General features: G+C 43.8%; 1 long non-coding RNA gene across 1 annotated transcript; it reads right to left on the reverse strand.

Annotated features, from left to right (window-relative positions):
- Positions 1–7798: 7798 nt before the first annotated feature.
- Positions 7799–16027, reverse strand: LOC118452241. The gene is made up of 5 exons (XR_004841948.1): positions 13019–16027; positions 12612–12784; positions 11794–11891; positions 11379–11678; positions 7799–7916 (listed from the first exon to the last, which is right to left on the reverse strand). It is a non-coding gene; the product is annotated as an uncharacterized LOC118452241 (long non-coding RNA).
- Between the last annotated feature and the right edge of the window lie 290 nt (positions 16028–16317).

The following is a 16317-nucleotide window of genomic DNA, read 5'->3' on the forward strand; positions in this document are numbered from 1 at the left end:
AAATAATGGGGATTTGGAATTCAAAAAATATCTCAAGTTTATGATTAACCACAATGAAATACCTTTTTTTTTTTTTTCTTCCTACAGAAAAGATACTAGCTGCTGTTCAAAAGAGTCCAAGCTTTTCTGTCCAAATTTAGGTACAAACACTTCAAACCTGTTGTTTAAAGCACGAGCAGCCTGAGCAGATCCAAGCTTAAAAAAGCACAGTCTGACATTCGTGTCCTTGCACAAATGTCAATCCCTAACCACAATGAAATACCTTTTTTTTTTTTTTCTTCCTACAGAAAAGATACTAGCTGCTGTTCAAAAGAGTCCAAGCTTTTCTGTCCAAATTTAGGTACAAACACTTCAAACCTGTTGTTTAAAGCACGAGCAGCCTGAGCAGATCCAAGCTTAAAAAAGCACAGTCTGACATTCGTGTCCTTGCACAAATGTCAATCCCTTTTTTGAAGTGGACTTCTAGATTTAAACATCAGTCTCAATGAAAATGGGCACTTCCTTTTCTGCTCCTCTTCCTCTGACTTCAGTTAGTGCAAAGGTTTCTGCAACAGTGGCTTAAAGATACCAAGATCGATTGTTCCTGCCATAAGTCACAAGTTTCTAACGCTGTTTTCCCAAACAGCAAGTTAAAAATTTGAGTAAGAGCAGGCGTTTTCAGACTTTTATGCAAAACAGGCGCTAGAGACCTGTTTCTGTATTTCTAGAGCATGAACTCAGCAAAGTCAGGAATCCAATTTTGACATGACTAGGAGCCTCATGATTTGGCTGAGCAAGATCCAAGGAGGCAGAAATTACTCGATACGATCCTCCAAACCGAACTGAAAAAGTTGAGGGATTCTGTTCTCTGTGGAAGGACTATTATATTAAAACATTAAACCTGTTGTCCTTTTCAGCAAAGGGTCCTTGTTAGAAAAAACCCTCTTTTTCCTTAGAAACCATCAAAATGCAATTCCTGCTTTTCATATTGTTCGAGAGCAAACCCAGGTATAACTCTGTCTTCAAATTGCCATTGGCAGGAAGCCACTGGAAATGATAGCCAGATTAAAAAAACAACGGTAAGCTTTAGCCATACTTTGAGCTCTTTTCCTCTGCTCTGTCAAAATAAAAATCCTCTCAGAAGTCAGTATAGATTTCCATGGTCTGAATAACTCTGCTTTTTTTTCTAGAGCGCCTTCAGCATTTCAATCGTTAGCTCGGGCTGGAGCGCGTCGGGCTTCTCGGCAGGTAGTGGCCGTGCAGCAGTACCAGCCAGCAGAGAGCCAGAGGCAGATGCCTCTTCTTCTGTCATTATGTGAATAATTTTTCTCCCGAGCCCAGAGGCATTCATCAGACATTTTCTATTAGGATTGTCCGTCCCCTTTCACATTTGTCTCTTGTACTAGGAAAAGTCCAGCATGGCTTCACTGCTCTTGCCTGAACCTCTCCTCTCCTTCAAGCACTCGGTAAGAAAAGACCCTGTTGTACTTCTGGGTACAACCAGGAATCATGCTGCCTTTCTGTTTTCCTCTTTGCCCTGTGATTGGAGAGGCTTTCCAGAAGCGCGTCTCCTGCCTAAGACAGTAAAGCAAAGTGTTCTTATCATCCAACAGAGCAATGACACGTAAATTTTTGACTGTGACATTCAATATGCGTTTGTTACATTTATGCAATACCTACACGCTTCAGATGTCTGATGGGTTATTACCATGGTTATTAACACTTCATTTTTTTTGTTCTTTATTTCAGTGGTGATCTCGGGATGATGGGCATCCCACAGTCAGTATATAGGGAAGTGTGCTTGATCAATGCTAGGGCAAGCTGCTGCACTTTCATGTTGGTAAAATGTTGTTCTTAAGCACCTGCTACAGGTTGAGTTTAGGAGGAATTTACCTTGGTGCCATAATTTATTTTCCTGTGCTGGATTTATCTTTGTAGTTATTGTAACAATGTTCAGAGGGAGGATAAGTAGGTTTCTCTGTCTGTAGCATATCTGTGCTTTAAATCATATGAGAATGACAGTGTGCAAGAGAGCTTCCTCCTTAAATTGTCAGCTCGAAGTGTGTTTTGTTGTGTGGCTAGCCATGCTTAAAACCCTTCCTTGAATTTTTCTGCACAACCGCAGAGTCAGCAGACACACACTGTTCACATCTTTGAGGCATTTTTAGTCTCACCAGCGAACCATTTGTTTCCTTCTGGCTCTCCCACTGGTTCATATGCTTCCTAAAATAGTAAGCACTATCTTTGTTCTGTTGTGATGAGTTACAAAAGAATTGGCAACATCAGTTTAGCACCAAGTAATATGAATCACATCATATACTTGGATGTGCTTGGATTTCAACTGTAAGACTCCATCCAGTTGCAAATTACTATTATTTTTGAAAGCTCTCTTAGTCTTTGCAGGGTACAAAGCCACACACCATGATTCTGCGTTGTTATTCTTTTCAGCCATGGATGTTTCTTGCAAATACTGAGCCCAGCATTTCTTAACATAGCTGAGACCAGCCCCAGTAGATAAAAAACAAAAGGCCAAGAACTTCTGAGAAAAGATCAAATAATGCCTATTGCAATGGAGCCTGAGGTGATCACGGTGGGTAAAAAAGATGTGACCTTTCCTGCTCCCAGGCCTCATGCACTGCATCGGTAATAAAGACAATCGATACTTCACAACATCCTTCGCTCGCATGTTCAAACCTAAGTTTAGCATGGCCTATATACAAATACATGTGTGTGCCTCTGTGTATTTCAGAAATTGTTTATACAGTGTATTACAGTGTATATGTACCTATAGGTAGTTTAAAAATGGAGGAATTGACTTGGGATCCCGAGCACTTATTGACAGGTTCCCTTTCTTGCTTCGGTCAGACATGACGAATGCCAGCACTCTGTGCCAGCTGAGCTCTGCTGAATGAATAAATAGCGTGGGAGGTCTTGTCTGTCAGGCTAAGCATTTCATAGAAGCCAGGTGCAAGAGTCATCGTTGCATACTGAATCACTGCAACTCACAATCTGGTATTACAGTCAGCTGGAGAGCTCTTTTCAGATAGCATTTTAAAACTGGCTCTGTGCAATAACAAATTAATGAGGTCTCAAGTCTCTGCAAGGTTTGTGGTAATGAAGCCTCCAGGCAAGAGACAGATCCTGCCACATGACCTTCCAGTCTGGAAAAGTTAGTGTTCACAGAAGCAAGGTATAGCCTCCTGGCATAACAATGTAGCTCCCGGAGGACAGCAATGATTTTAGTAAAACTTGCCAGCAAGGTCGTCTTGTCCAGCCATCACAGCAAGAGACCAGTAGTTCCAGATTTAGTTGTTAACCTGTTGCGTGGCTTTGGGCAGACTACGTAACTCTGCCCAAGTTCCTCATAGGTAGGATGTGGTCAGGTAGTCAGGCCCTCCACCAGGATGATGCAAGAGAATTGTTTGCATTTAACCCTTTTTACTACAGGCCGTCTAAGAACTTTTCAAATATCTGTAAGTTGGCAAGGTTCTTGGATAAAATGAAGGAGAGCTGCTCCTGGGGTATTCAGTTCAGTTTTGGGCCCCCCACTACAAGAAAGACATTGAGTTGCTAGAACATGTCCAGAGGAGAGCAACAACGCTGGTGAGGGGTCTGGAGCAAAAGTCTCACGAGGAGTGGCTGAGGGAACTGGGTTTGTTTAGTCTGGAAAAGAGGAGGCTGAGGGGAGACCTTGTCCCCCTCTACAACTGCCTGACAGGAGGCTGTAGCAAGGTGGGTGTTGGTCTCTTCTCCCAGGTAATGGGCGATAGGACGAGGGGAAATGACCTCAAGTTGCACCAGGGCAGGTTTAGGTTGGACATTAGGAAAAACTTCTTCACTGAAAGGGTTGTCAAGCATTGGAACGGGCTGCCCAGGGAAATGGTGGAGTCCCCATCCCTGGAGGTATTTAAAAGATGGATAGACAAGGTGCTTAGGGACATGGTTTAGCGGTGGGATAGCAGTGCTAGGTTAACAGTTGGACTTGATGATCTTAGTCTTTTCCAACCTAAACAACTCTATGATTCTTCCAGCTGATGATTCAGCTGGTGTGAGGTCCAAAATGTAGAGGAAGTAAGTTAGTATGCTTCAATTCTTAAACATATACACCAAAACAGCACTTCTCAGCTATGAGTGGCAGAATGTGACAACTTGACAGTCATGCCCTCAGTCTCCAAGCCCCTGGTATCCCCCAGGGCTCAACCCCAAGAGCTGATGTGCTAAGAACCATTTGCCTCACCTGTGACAGTGCTTCAGAACATGCTACCTGATGTATTTTAAAGATCCATCTTTCATCCTGCTGTAGTGAAAGTGCTGAAGTATTAGAAATGTTTTTTATAACAAAATTCCTGGCAGAAGCAGGGCCTTAGAGTGTCTTCCAGGGTTTTTGGAAAAACATCATGACTGGTTGTGACAGCCTGAGGAATGTGTTGTGAGAAAACAGGCAGTTCAAGAGAAGAGCTAAATAAAAGACACTGAAGTTGAAAGAACTCTTTTTCTCTGTGCCTGAATTTTAGACATATTACCACTCAAATGTCAGTGCTTGAATAATTAAGGTGGTGTAATGAGATGTAATTGCCAGAGCTGCAAGGACAGTAAACATAACTGCGCTATTATCAGAACAAGCTGAGCTTCCAATGGTGCAACAGGTCAAACAGCTATAATCACACCACCCTACCTGGAATAGGATAAGTGAAGGGGCCACGTGCAGGCTGAACATGAACATACTGTACCTGGGCCCTGGAACTATAATTAGAGCAAAGCTGAAGGTTTATAGATCCCAGGCACAAAACAGTGTGATAAAGCTTGAAAAAATTTGAAAGTAAGTTGCAAGAAATACAAGTATACTATTAAACAGAGCAATGTCCCGTTAATTAGCTACATAGCTGGGATTGTTAGTGAAAAGAAAAATAAGATGCTATATAAGAATAGGAAATCTAAGATAAGAATCTAAGATGTCTGGTCAAGGATAATCCACTGCAAAAACAGACTGAGGAGCAAATGAGTAGGGAGCAGCCTTGCAGAAATATTCTGGAGGTTACATACTCCTTCAAAAAAAGCAAACTACATACTGAGAGGTACAAATATAAATAGAGGCTATAAAATACATGAAGTAATTCTTCCACTTTTCTCAGTATTGGCAAAGCTCAGCTGGAGCTCAGCGAGCCTGGCTTGGGGCACCAGTCTTGGGAGAGATAAAACACTCATCAGGCTACAGAGGAGGGCAAAAATGATCCGAGGGCTGGAGCACCTCTCCTATGAGGACAGGCTGAGGGAGTTGGGCTTGTTCAGCCTGGAGAAGAGAAGGCTGCGGGGAGACCTGATTCCGGCCTTTCGGTACTTAAAGGGAGCCTATAGGAAAGATGGGGAAAATCTTTTTAGTAGGGCCAGCAATGACAAGACAAGGGGTAATGGTTTTAAACTAAACCAGGGTAGGTTTAGACTGGATATAAGGAAGAAATTCTTTACAATGAGGGTGGTGAAACACTGGAACAGGTTGCCCAGAGAGGTAGTGGAGGCCCCATCCCTGTAAACATTCAAGGCCAGGGTGGATGGGGCGCTGAGGAGCCTGATCTAGTTAGCGGTGTCCCTGCTCCTGCAGGGGGGTTGGACTAGATGACCTCTAGGGGTCCCTTCCAACCCAAAACATTCTACGATTCTATGATTCTATGATTCTATGAATGTGTATGATCAGAGCTCTAGAAAAAAACAACTTAGATGGGAAGATTGGAGAAATAGGGGGTGATGGCTCTAGAAACCTGACAGAAATATGAGAGCAGTCTTCAAAAATAAAGATATTGCAGATTAATAAGACATTCCATTGCAGCAGAAATAGACTTTGTTTAGACATTAGGAAAAACTTTCTAAAAATAAGGCTAGTGATGCATTATGATAGATTGCCTGGGGATTGTAAATCTTTTTAACTAGAGATCAGATAAAACTTAGTCAGGAATGACAGAGATAAAATTCATCTATCTGTAGAGAATGGGATGGTGTAGATGACTTCTTAAGATCCCTTTTCATCTGTATTTTCCACGATCATCCAAAAGATGAATGTTTGGGTTTTTTCAGACTTGCTTGTTTATTCATGCTATTCATTTGCTGCTTCATCTTGGAAATGGAAATCCCATTATTCAGTCCCAGTCAGCATTGACTTCAGGTTTTTCTTGTACTCTGTAGCAACACAGTGTGACTGTTCAAGTTGCAAAGACATCAAGACAAAGTTTAAAATGGTGTTAGTTAAAATAGTAACTTTGAAGCGACAATCATTATAGTCAAAATACTTACAATTGGCTTCAAATCAAAAGATTTCATGAAAACAAGCCCTAAGTCATGAGTCGCAGGTAATTCACGTGGTCTCTCTGACACTTCAAAGCGACCACGCTGTTTGGATGAAATGTGCAAGTTTACTGGGACAGGCAAGACGGAGTCAGGAATAAACCAATTTGGATCCATACTGCAAAGCAGCTGTTCCTGCTCTGGTGTGCCATAGGGGGAGCGGGAGACCTGTTACCATTTCACCATGCTGCCAGTGCCCATTGACACTTGCACACGTATCCGTATCCACTGCCAATACCACGGAGCAACTCAAAGTCCCTCTAACGCAAAGGAGGTGGCAGGTGGATTTAAAGTCTGCCCACAGTGCTCTCACTGGACGACTGGGCCCTTTGGTAAGATAAACCTGAGACAAGCTCAGCAATTTAGGCCTCCTCCTGCTTCCATGGATGCCTTTGGTGTTTTTCTTCCCCCAGTGTTCCTACAGCAGCAGAATCAAAGCCTTGAATAGCTAATCCTTCCATCTATATCCTGGGAGGTTTGGGCAACGTTTGACTATGTTTCTGTCTCCATGTAATTTTGGTTATTACCGAGCACATTTTAGCTCACCTTCAAATTATTTCGACTCCATTACAGTGATCCTTGTTGCAACATGCTAAGGCTCCCGAGCAAGTGCCTTATAAAAAGGATAAAGTGCTTCTACATATTATGATTAATATTATTTTGCTAAATATGGAGGGCACTGTGGCTTTCCTCCTCCCAGGTTGCTACAGCAACACACATCTGTAAGGAGTCATTCTTCTAATTGTGTCAATTAGACTTATATAAGAGTATTTCAGTGATCCAAATGCTGCGGAAAGCATGGCTTGAGGTCTGGCTGAAGATGAACCTCATGCTCCAAATGCTAACAAAATTATTTTAAACTTCCTTCTGGTGTAATTGCGTTAGTCATGGCGAGCAGGAAGCAGTGCAGTGGCTTGCTGAGCTGGGCAGGTTTGCTTGCTTGCTTCTCTGATGGAAAGGAGCACAACAGCCAGCTTCTGAAATGCATCTCTGGAACAGAGGAAACAAAAAGCGAGCTTGCATTTTGTTTGCAATACACTATTTTTATGATCAAGCAAAGGAAATTAGAATGCAAAACCAGCACATAATGATGCCAGATTAATGACTAGTACTTTACAGCTATGCATTGCTTTTCAGATAAAGCCAATCTGTGAAATACATACAGACATACAAGTCAATGACAGTGAAAGTGCAGCAGATTGACACCTTTGACTGGAGCGATCTGAAAGCCGCAGGGCCACGTGGAAACATTCCAGACAACAGCAGTGCCTTTCTCATGCGAGAAAACTATGCTACTTTCCACACAATAAAATTAAATGAAGGAGTTTATACTAACTAGCTGCTTAATTTATTAGCTCTATCCTCCAAGGGTGTTTTTGCAACCCAGATCATTGTGTGTGAATAACAAACACTTTCTGAAAACTTGGTCTACTTAAGACAGTTGTCATTAAAATATTAGCAGAAAACGCTGACTTGCCATTACATGACATTTCACCACCACACTTGCCATGTTTTGCCGATGCTGTGACTCATCATAGGAGTTTGCTGGAGACCAGCTATTGAAATGCCACCCAATTGCAGTAATTGCTGGCTGAAACTTCCTGAAACAAAGAAAATGGTATCTTTAAAGTGAGACAACTATGCCTAATTACAGCCTATGATGGTCATGTAGTAATATAACTGTCCAAACACAACAGTATGATTGTTCAAATATGTAACTCCATTCATCCAAAAGAAATTTAAAAGTTTCAAAAATCAACTCTTCCCAGATTCTCATCCTGCGTTGCAATGGAATTACAGATCAGGCTGGAATATTACTTACTGTGTAGACTATGAAGTGATGGTGTTTTCACACAATGTTTTCAGATTATAGGGAAGTGTAAAAATGGCACTTTGAATAAAGTTTCTCCTTGCTTTATTTTTAATGCCACTACTTGGAGGCCACAAAGTAACTCACCGCTGTGTGTGTGCATGAGATTGATCTTGAAATGTTTTTAACTTAAAAGATGATAATGGCCTATATAGGATGAAAGGTGAGAAAAGGACCCCCTACACTCAGAGATGCCAAATCCCATTGCCAGCCACATTTAATAACTTGCTAACTCTAGGCTAAAATAAGAATTGCCATTCTCAGAGTAACTTATTTTATCTTTGCATCAAGGCTGCTGAGTGCTGGAGTCTTTGGTTGGGAATTAGACCACGGAGCTGAATGCTCAGTATGTGAAATCACAACACCAAAATGCCCTGGCTCCCCTTTGTCAAAGAGGGGGTGGGGAGGAGCAATGGGGGCAAGAAGGCGACCAGAGGAGTTCCCCAGCTTAGCATTTCCAGTGCAAGTGCTGACCTACATTGACCTGCCTCCCAGAACTGAAGCTTTGCCACACTGATGCAGAAAGGATTACTTCCCCATGGTTTTTAGTCGTCAATCTTCCAACCTAAAGCTCCTTTCTCCTTAAGGTTCTCAATAATTCTTCTGTTTCAGCAAGCAGAGAATTGCCATAAATCACCTTTCTACATCAGCGCTTTTTCCCCTTCTGTGCTCTCTAAGGGTGTTTTGTCACTGATCTCGTCTGCCCTGCAACTCTTTTCACTATTTTAGCTGCATTTAATTAGCACGACCATTTATAACGCTCAGAACTGAACTCTGGACTGTTTGTGGATTTAAAAACAGTTGGTTTTTAAAAAGTGTTTGAGAAAAGCTTTGAGGTCCCACATCACCAGAAAAATGTGGGGAAGTGAAAAGCAGGACAGTTGCACAGCATATCATTTTTCCAGCAACTGCTGTACTTAGCTTACTTACCCTAGCTGATAAGGGGCACTTTTGGGGGGAATGTTTCTACCTACTGCCACAGATTTCAGTATTACAAATCCCATGTATGTCTGTGCCCTGGAGTCCGCTGCAGAAGATCCTCCCAGTTCCTGCCCAAGTGTGTCCCCTCTCCTAGGCCTCTTTGGCCAAGCAGAGTTGGGAGAGATTCTTTCTGAGGAGTAGCAACTCCATCTGCACACCAGCAAGGATGCTAACTACTGAATGATGTGAAGTTTCCCTGCCTGTGATGGCTCTGCTTTGCAGCTTCCTCACATGCTCAGGGCTAGGGGATGGAAAGGAAAAAAAAACAAAAACAAAACAAATCCTTGAAAATAAATTTGGCATTATTCCTTGGCTACATGGATATTTTACTATCTATCTGTCCACTTCCCTGAAGCACTTCATAAGTTACTTCAGTTACTTTGGTGACCACAACCAAAACGTCAGCTTCCTTGTTTCCCCTTCAGGCTTCTTCAGTACTTTCTGTTTCTATGGCACTGTGTGTACTCTGCCCAAGGATAGCCAAGTGCTTTCAGTAGATCCAGTGAGGACTGGTACTATCAATTTACATTTTTCACAGTCACAGAATGAGGGAATCGGTGGATTCTGTTCGAAGGCTGGAAGGTGCCTCTGGAGATCATCTAGTCCACCCCTCCCTGCTCAAAGCAGAGCCCACTAGAGCTGTTCCCTACCCCATGCCTGAGCTTCCTTTTGCCGTGTAAGGGGAACACATGCAAACGCTAATGCTCATGTGGACGGTTGAAAGAGCAGGACCGCAACGCGAGATGGAGCAGGCCAATGTGACAGGGTGGAAGCGCTCTGTGTGACCTCTGAGGAACTGGTCTGAGTTTCAGAAGGGGACATGGTTGCCTAAAGTAAAGACTAGGCAGACTACAGTTTGACTGGACATTCAGGCCCTGCTTGCTGATCTGAGGAGCTGTAAGTGCCCAAGATTTTGTCAGGAAAAATTCTTAGGCACCCAAGACCCGTTTCTATGCATGGCTATAGGAGCCATTATCTTGGTAGGTCCAGCTGTCATAGCATCTTTTCCATCAGCACCCCTTACCTCAGGGACCAACCCCAGGAAACCCTGTATCTTCTCAACAATAATTTTAAAATGAGCATAAATAAAGTGCTGCACTTTCTCAGGAGCCTACAGGGGTGTCTCTAACTGTATTCTGTGGTCCTGTCCCTTCAATTGTTCCCTATGGTCTGCACTGTATAAAATCATTGAAGGATATTTCAGTTGGGTTGTCAGCCTTGCACCATTGCACAGTGCGTTTCAAAAAAGAAACTTTTTTTCAAAAAGCAGCTTGCAGGGTTTGGGGCTCTCTCCTGCTAAGCAGCTGGCTGCACGGCCTGCTCTCACTGGGACTGCAACAAGGGGCTGGGATGGAGGAAGGAGAGAAAGGAGGGGAGCCTCCTCTCATACCTCGAGTAGGGCAGGAGGCTGGCACTGGGAGGCAGAGAGCAAAAGTCAAGATGGAATGAATCCACATCTGCATCCTTGCAGCTCTATAACTTTTGAACACGTTGCTGCCAGCTTTTGGTTACAGGTGAGCTCCCAAAGCATTGTCTCATGCCCAGACTGGCACGCTGCCTGGCCTGCAACACCCCAGGAGTGCCTGTTCCGCATGGAAAGTTTTCTCTGTGCCCTTTTACAAGCTGTTACAAGGGCCTTCGAGACAGCAAGGGTGCCTGGGATGCTGTAGCACTGCCAGCAAATCTGTAATGTTTTGCTCAGCTGCCTGGCAGCACACTCAACCCTGCAAGAGTTTGGAGCCTGGTTAAAGTTCCTGGACAGGTCAGGGGTCAGGCTGAACTGACTGTAATGAAGAGGGATCCCCTCAGGTCACTGTTTTTTTAAACAGCAGAAGACAGCAGAAGTTCCTGGCTTGTGCCTGGTGGAACGTATCCAAGTGCCAAAAGACACCATCATCATGGACTCTGCCAGGGTAACCAGCATATGAATTATCCTCACCGAATGATCAGGGGCGGTACCCTTCCTAATCCTTGCAGACACAGACCCCATGTGGCAGGCAGCAAAAGGAATGTGGGCCCTACTTCTGCCTCTTGTTTTGGTGAAATGGCGTTGGGCAAACCCTCTTACAGCTCAAGGTCCAGGACAGGGTGCTCATGATGCCAAGTTGTACCCTTTACCTTGCTCTGACACACAAAAGCAGAAAGCACCGAGCACGCCTGTGCAGGGACTGCAAGGGAGAGGATGAAAGGCAGAACAGGGAGTGGTCCATACCCAGCCACACCGAGTGCTGCCAGTCTCATCTCCTCCATCCCAGGTAGCAAAGATGGAAACAGGCCTGTGGATGCAGTCATGATGCGTAATGATGACCCAAAAGGCCTTGAGATGTGAACGCTAAAAGATGCAAGCCAGTTAAAATTACTTGGCCCAGGGACTATGAAGTGCCAGCCACTCTCAGATGCGACTGTCACAGGCAGTACATGTGTTGCAGCAGGAACTCAGTGACAGGACTTCAGAAGCGAAGCTGCCAGCCTTGTGCTTCAATTACTCAACAGTGCTCCCTCTTGCAAGTTCCTAAAAAAAAACCATAGGAAAATGTAGAGATCTCAGTAGAACATGATAAGGTTCTGGAACAAGTTGTTCTCCCCTACTGTTGCCTCTTTGCCGAAATGCCCAAGGGCGCTCTCACCTTGCTGTATCTTCTGTCATTTCTTTCCAGACATGTCAGGGACAAGTCCTAGTGATGCAGTTCCCCATTATTCACCTTCCCTCCTTCCGAGTGCTAGCCTGGTTTGCAGGGGTCCAAGCAAAAAGATATAAACAAGAACAGCATTCACAACAAATACACCTTCTCCAACACTGCAGACACAACATTTAGTTCTATTTTGGCTCTGGTGAAAAAATATTCACTCGGTGGATTTCATTAAAATCCTTCTAATATTTGCAGTTGACTTCACCTGCGTGCCAAAAACGAGTTTGCATGCCCCCAGCTTCCTCTCTCTCTCTCATCTTTGATGAGAGACCTTAACCTGTCTGTCAAGAACTTGTGGCTTTTCAGTTTGCATGTTTCTTGCTAACACTGTTTATCCAGGTAGCACAGATGGGGCGTATCATTTGGCAAGCCAACCCTGAGCTTTTTACAACAAAGATGAAAACAGGTGCAAGATAAGGGTTATGTACAAAACCGAGAGTTCATTACAATTACATTTGCATGCAAAGCAGCAGCAGCAGGACTTGGCTCTATCTTAAAAGCCTACACTTTGTGAATTCCATTCATATACTCACTGTATTTGCATCTGATATTGTATGCATGTCACCCCAGGCAACAATGTGGAACCAAACTGTGTTTGCAGGGGCCTGCACTTCTGCGCAAGGGCAGCCAGGTAAGTCATCTCATGACAGTGTGGAGGTTTTAGGATGGTTCTTAAAAAACTAGAGACAAAATTCTGAATAGAGTGCACTGTCCCCAGAGAGAGCAGGATTTTCAAAGGAACTCATTAGACTCACAGCGAAGGCTTTTTAATTCTCAAGGTCTTATTTTGATGTCAGAGTGGAAGCTGGTCAGTTAGGATGCGCTATGCCCTTGAAAATCTGGCCCCAAGTTCTGCTTCTGCCTGTTTGTGCATTCAGAGAAAGTGGCACAGCTGTGGAGAGGTTCCTGGTCAGAGAGGGTCAGTAACCTACAACCCACAGAGAGAGGTTAATTAGCACAATCTGAATGCTGAAGCTGTGTCCTTATTCTGAACTACTCCCTGTAGAAGGCCCTATTTTACTCCATTGGCTAAAAAGAGATAAGAGACTATCATAACAAGAGATAGGTATCAAAAGGTATCATACAACAAAAGTTGCATGACCTGAATACCCACTGTTTGACTCACAAGTCTGAATCAGGAGTAATTGAAAATTGGTAATACCTGGCCTTTACTTGACAGCGTATGTAAAGCGCATTGACAGGTCCATCCGTTTCACGGAGTAAACCCATATCTCAGATAAAACCACGGGAGGCTTGAGAATATCAGATGAGCAGCAATTCCTACTGAGTGCAGTGGAGCATGCCCTCGGTTGGCAAAGGTGTTGGTGGATAAGGAAAAAAGAGCTGCTGCCTTTCACTCTGAAGAACAGTCACTCCAGCTCCGTCCTGCAGTGCACAGCCAAGGAAGCATGCAGTGGTCCTCATCCTCCAAAAATCACCGAGACCTTTGTTTCCCTCTGCTGTTAGCATAGCACCAGTTAGCATTCAACCTTTATTTGTGCTTGAAACTGGGGACTGGAAGAGCACAATGTTAACAAGAAAGAAATGAAAGTTAACCAGCACATTTATCTACAGACAAAACTACAAAAAAATAAACAAAGGTGGCAGCAACAAAGATGAAACTCCTTCACTCCAGCATCCTTTTGGAACTTTCAGTCTACTTTGTAATTGAAGACTTAGATTTTTAAACCACAGAAAAAGGGTAAACTGTGTTTTAAAGTGGCCCAGTGCTTGTTACCACATGCATTAATGTATTATTCTGTGGCCAGGAGTGGAACAACTACAGTTAGACATGTTTTTGTAGTGTACTCCTTTAAACAAAGATTTTTGGTTGAATATTTTTAGTAGTCCAGGTAAAAATAACTGCATATGCCTGTTTGCTGTGGCATGGAAACGGACAGGAAACACTATTGTTACTACACACAGATTTTTTCCTTAACTCTCATACTGGAATGAATCCAGGATTATTCAGAAGAGGAAGATGAGAGAGGGAGAATATAACCTTGCCCACATGAGCGTAGAGAACAGACCTGTCAGATCACTGTTCACATTTCTGCTCTCATTGCTACAGACATTGCCAGTCTCCCATATCCCACTGCAGACCTCAGCCTCCAGCCATTGAATATTCTGAGGCAGGTCTCTCTCTTCCCCCATTCTCCTCTCTATGAAGACTTTTTTGGTACAAGCACTTGAATATACATAGACCTCCTAAACTTCAGCCTCTGTTTAGCTATCATGGGACAGCTGATGGTCTTTTTCTCATTTATATCTTGACAAATAATATCTGGATGTTCTTTTAACAAGGACTGGCCATAACTGATCAGTATTTCCTGACACAACCCCCTTTTTTTTTTTCCCAGAAATTCCAGGTTAGAGCAATAACTGAATTATCTCCACCTAAACCAGCCATTGCTGTCACTAGGATTCCTGCCCAAGGATTTCAGAGTTTTATCTTTGGAGTTAGCAGGACAAAATACTTCAACGAGAAGTACGCATCAGAGAGACAGGCAATCGTCTTTCAGCTTCTGAGAGCAATACTGAAAAAGGTGACGAAATGTGCTCTCCAACAAAATGAGATCATTCAAAAAACTTTGTAGACACCCCTTATTAAGCTGAAAGTTTCATGTACAGTGTTAAAAACTCACTAAAACATTAAGCCAAATCATTACTCCCACTGCACTGACAACACGAACGGCTAACTTACTAGAATCAATACGACTTGAAGAAGCTTTTCAGTAACTATACATGACATGAATATTTGTTTAAAGAAAAAAAATTGTAATTTAATGAGAACAGTAAAGGTACAGAACAATAAGAAACAAATGTCAGCACACCGAGAAAGAGGTCAGGATTATTGTTTTTTATGACACCTGGTTTATTCTTTTCTTACTAACGGTTTAAATCAGTTTAGCACCACTTTGGTTCATTCAGAGATTAACAAAAGTTAATATTTTATAAGATTTATTTATAATACCCTTGAGGTTTAGAGTATGTTTATGTAACCCTTCTGCCACGAATTGGCAGCAGCTGAAAGAGCTGGATTCATTTATCTGGGGGTTCTCTCTGAAAACTTAAACAACAGCATATTCAGCCTCCACCCAAAGCTAAATGACCTTCTTTGGGTGCCCTGACAAACAGTAAGCCCTGCTCAAGGCATAGCAAGGGTTCAAAACATGGTCCAAAGCTTCAAGACAAAGAGAACTTTAGAGACGAGGGAAAGGGAAGAAGAAAGGCTCAGGGTAAACCCGCAAAAGCTGCTAATTAATAAAATAAATAATCCTTAAGTGAGATCCTTAGCTTCCCTCTCTTCCTCGTTTCTGTGACACAAGATAAAGGTTTGCTCTCATTTCCAAACAGATGCCCTGTCACTTGAACATTGCTGCCCACCCAAAACTTTCCCCATAGTTACTGTACTGTGCAGCTTCACTTTACAGCTAAGCCAATGAACATACACATAGCTGTCCGCAAACTAGGAGATCCTACCCTCTCTCAGTCTATAGCCCCTTGCTCGTGCTAATGCCCTGTGCTGCTGCTCAGCTGACCATGCCGTGAACTGATTCAAAGCACCAAACTGGCAGAAAACAAACTCAGGAAAACCAGAAGTGAGCAGTGGATGGGTTTCTCCTGGTTTAACTCCCTGAAGCAGCTCACTCTACTATAAAACGAAGGTCAAAGCTGGCACCAGGGAAGATGGTGGCAAGGGTGGGGATAGAAAGAAAAGCCAGACTGCTGTTGCTTCCAGTAATAACTAGGTTGGGCTGGCATAGTTTTAAGATGAAACTGCTCTTAAGCACAGTGGCACTTCTGTATGTATTTGCTGCCTTATCCCCATATAGGCCAAACTCTGAGGGAGCACAGCTACTCCATCCATGACTACAGGACTAACAGGACCCTTCTTGTCTCTAAATAAACTCCAACCAGCCTGTACAGCATGGAGTCCCTCTCCCAGCCAAAAAGAGGAAACAGCGCCTCTGTTGCAAAACTTAAAACATTTTACAGAGGACTGAGCCCTGGGGTCAGCTTTGCTGCCCAGGCAGAACCGCCCTGCTCCGCTCCCTCACACAGCAAACGGCCCCAGAGGCTTTTCCCCAGTCCTATAGCCGCTCCTGTAAGTCTCCCAACGGCACGCTGCCCATAGCCAGGAAATTTTTTTACAATTCAGCTCCCTCATTTTTGGGGGGCTACCTGTTTAGAAAGCCAAGCGCCTGGTTTCGCAGGGAGCGGAGGAATTCACCACAAGCCGCCGCCAGCAGGGCCCGCCTCGGGAGCCGAGGAACCTGAGGCAGAGGCGGCACGGCGGACGCCATTTGCAGGACAACAAAAGGCCGTACGGCTCCCACAAAACCCCGGGCCGAAACCGCGCATTCTCGGGTGCCATCTACCGGTACTTTCTCCGTTAAACGTTTACACCGGACAGGCCCCGCGGGTGACTGACGGGAGGGGCGGAGCGGCGGGCAGCAT

This window comes from Egretta garzetta, unplaced genomic scaffold, assembly GCF_000687185.1.
Source record: "Egretta garzetta isolate BGI_Z169 unplaced genomic scaffold, ASM68718v1 scaffold154, whole genome shotgun sequence".
In the NCBI taxonomy this organism is placed as follows: Eukaryota; Metazoa; Chordata; class Aves; order Pelecaniformes; family Ardeidae; genus Egretta; species Egretta garzetta.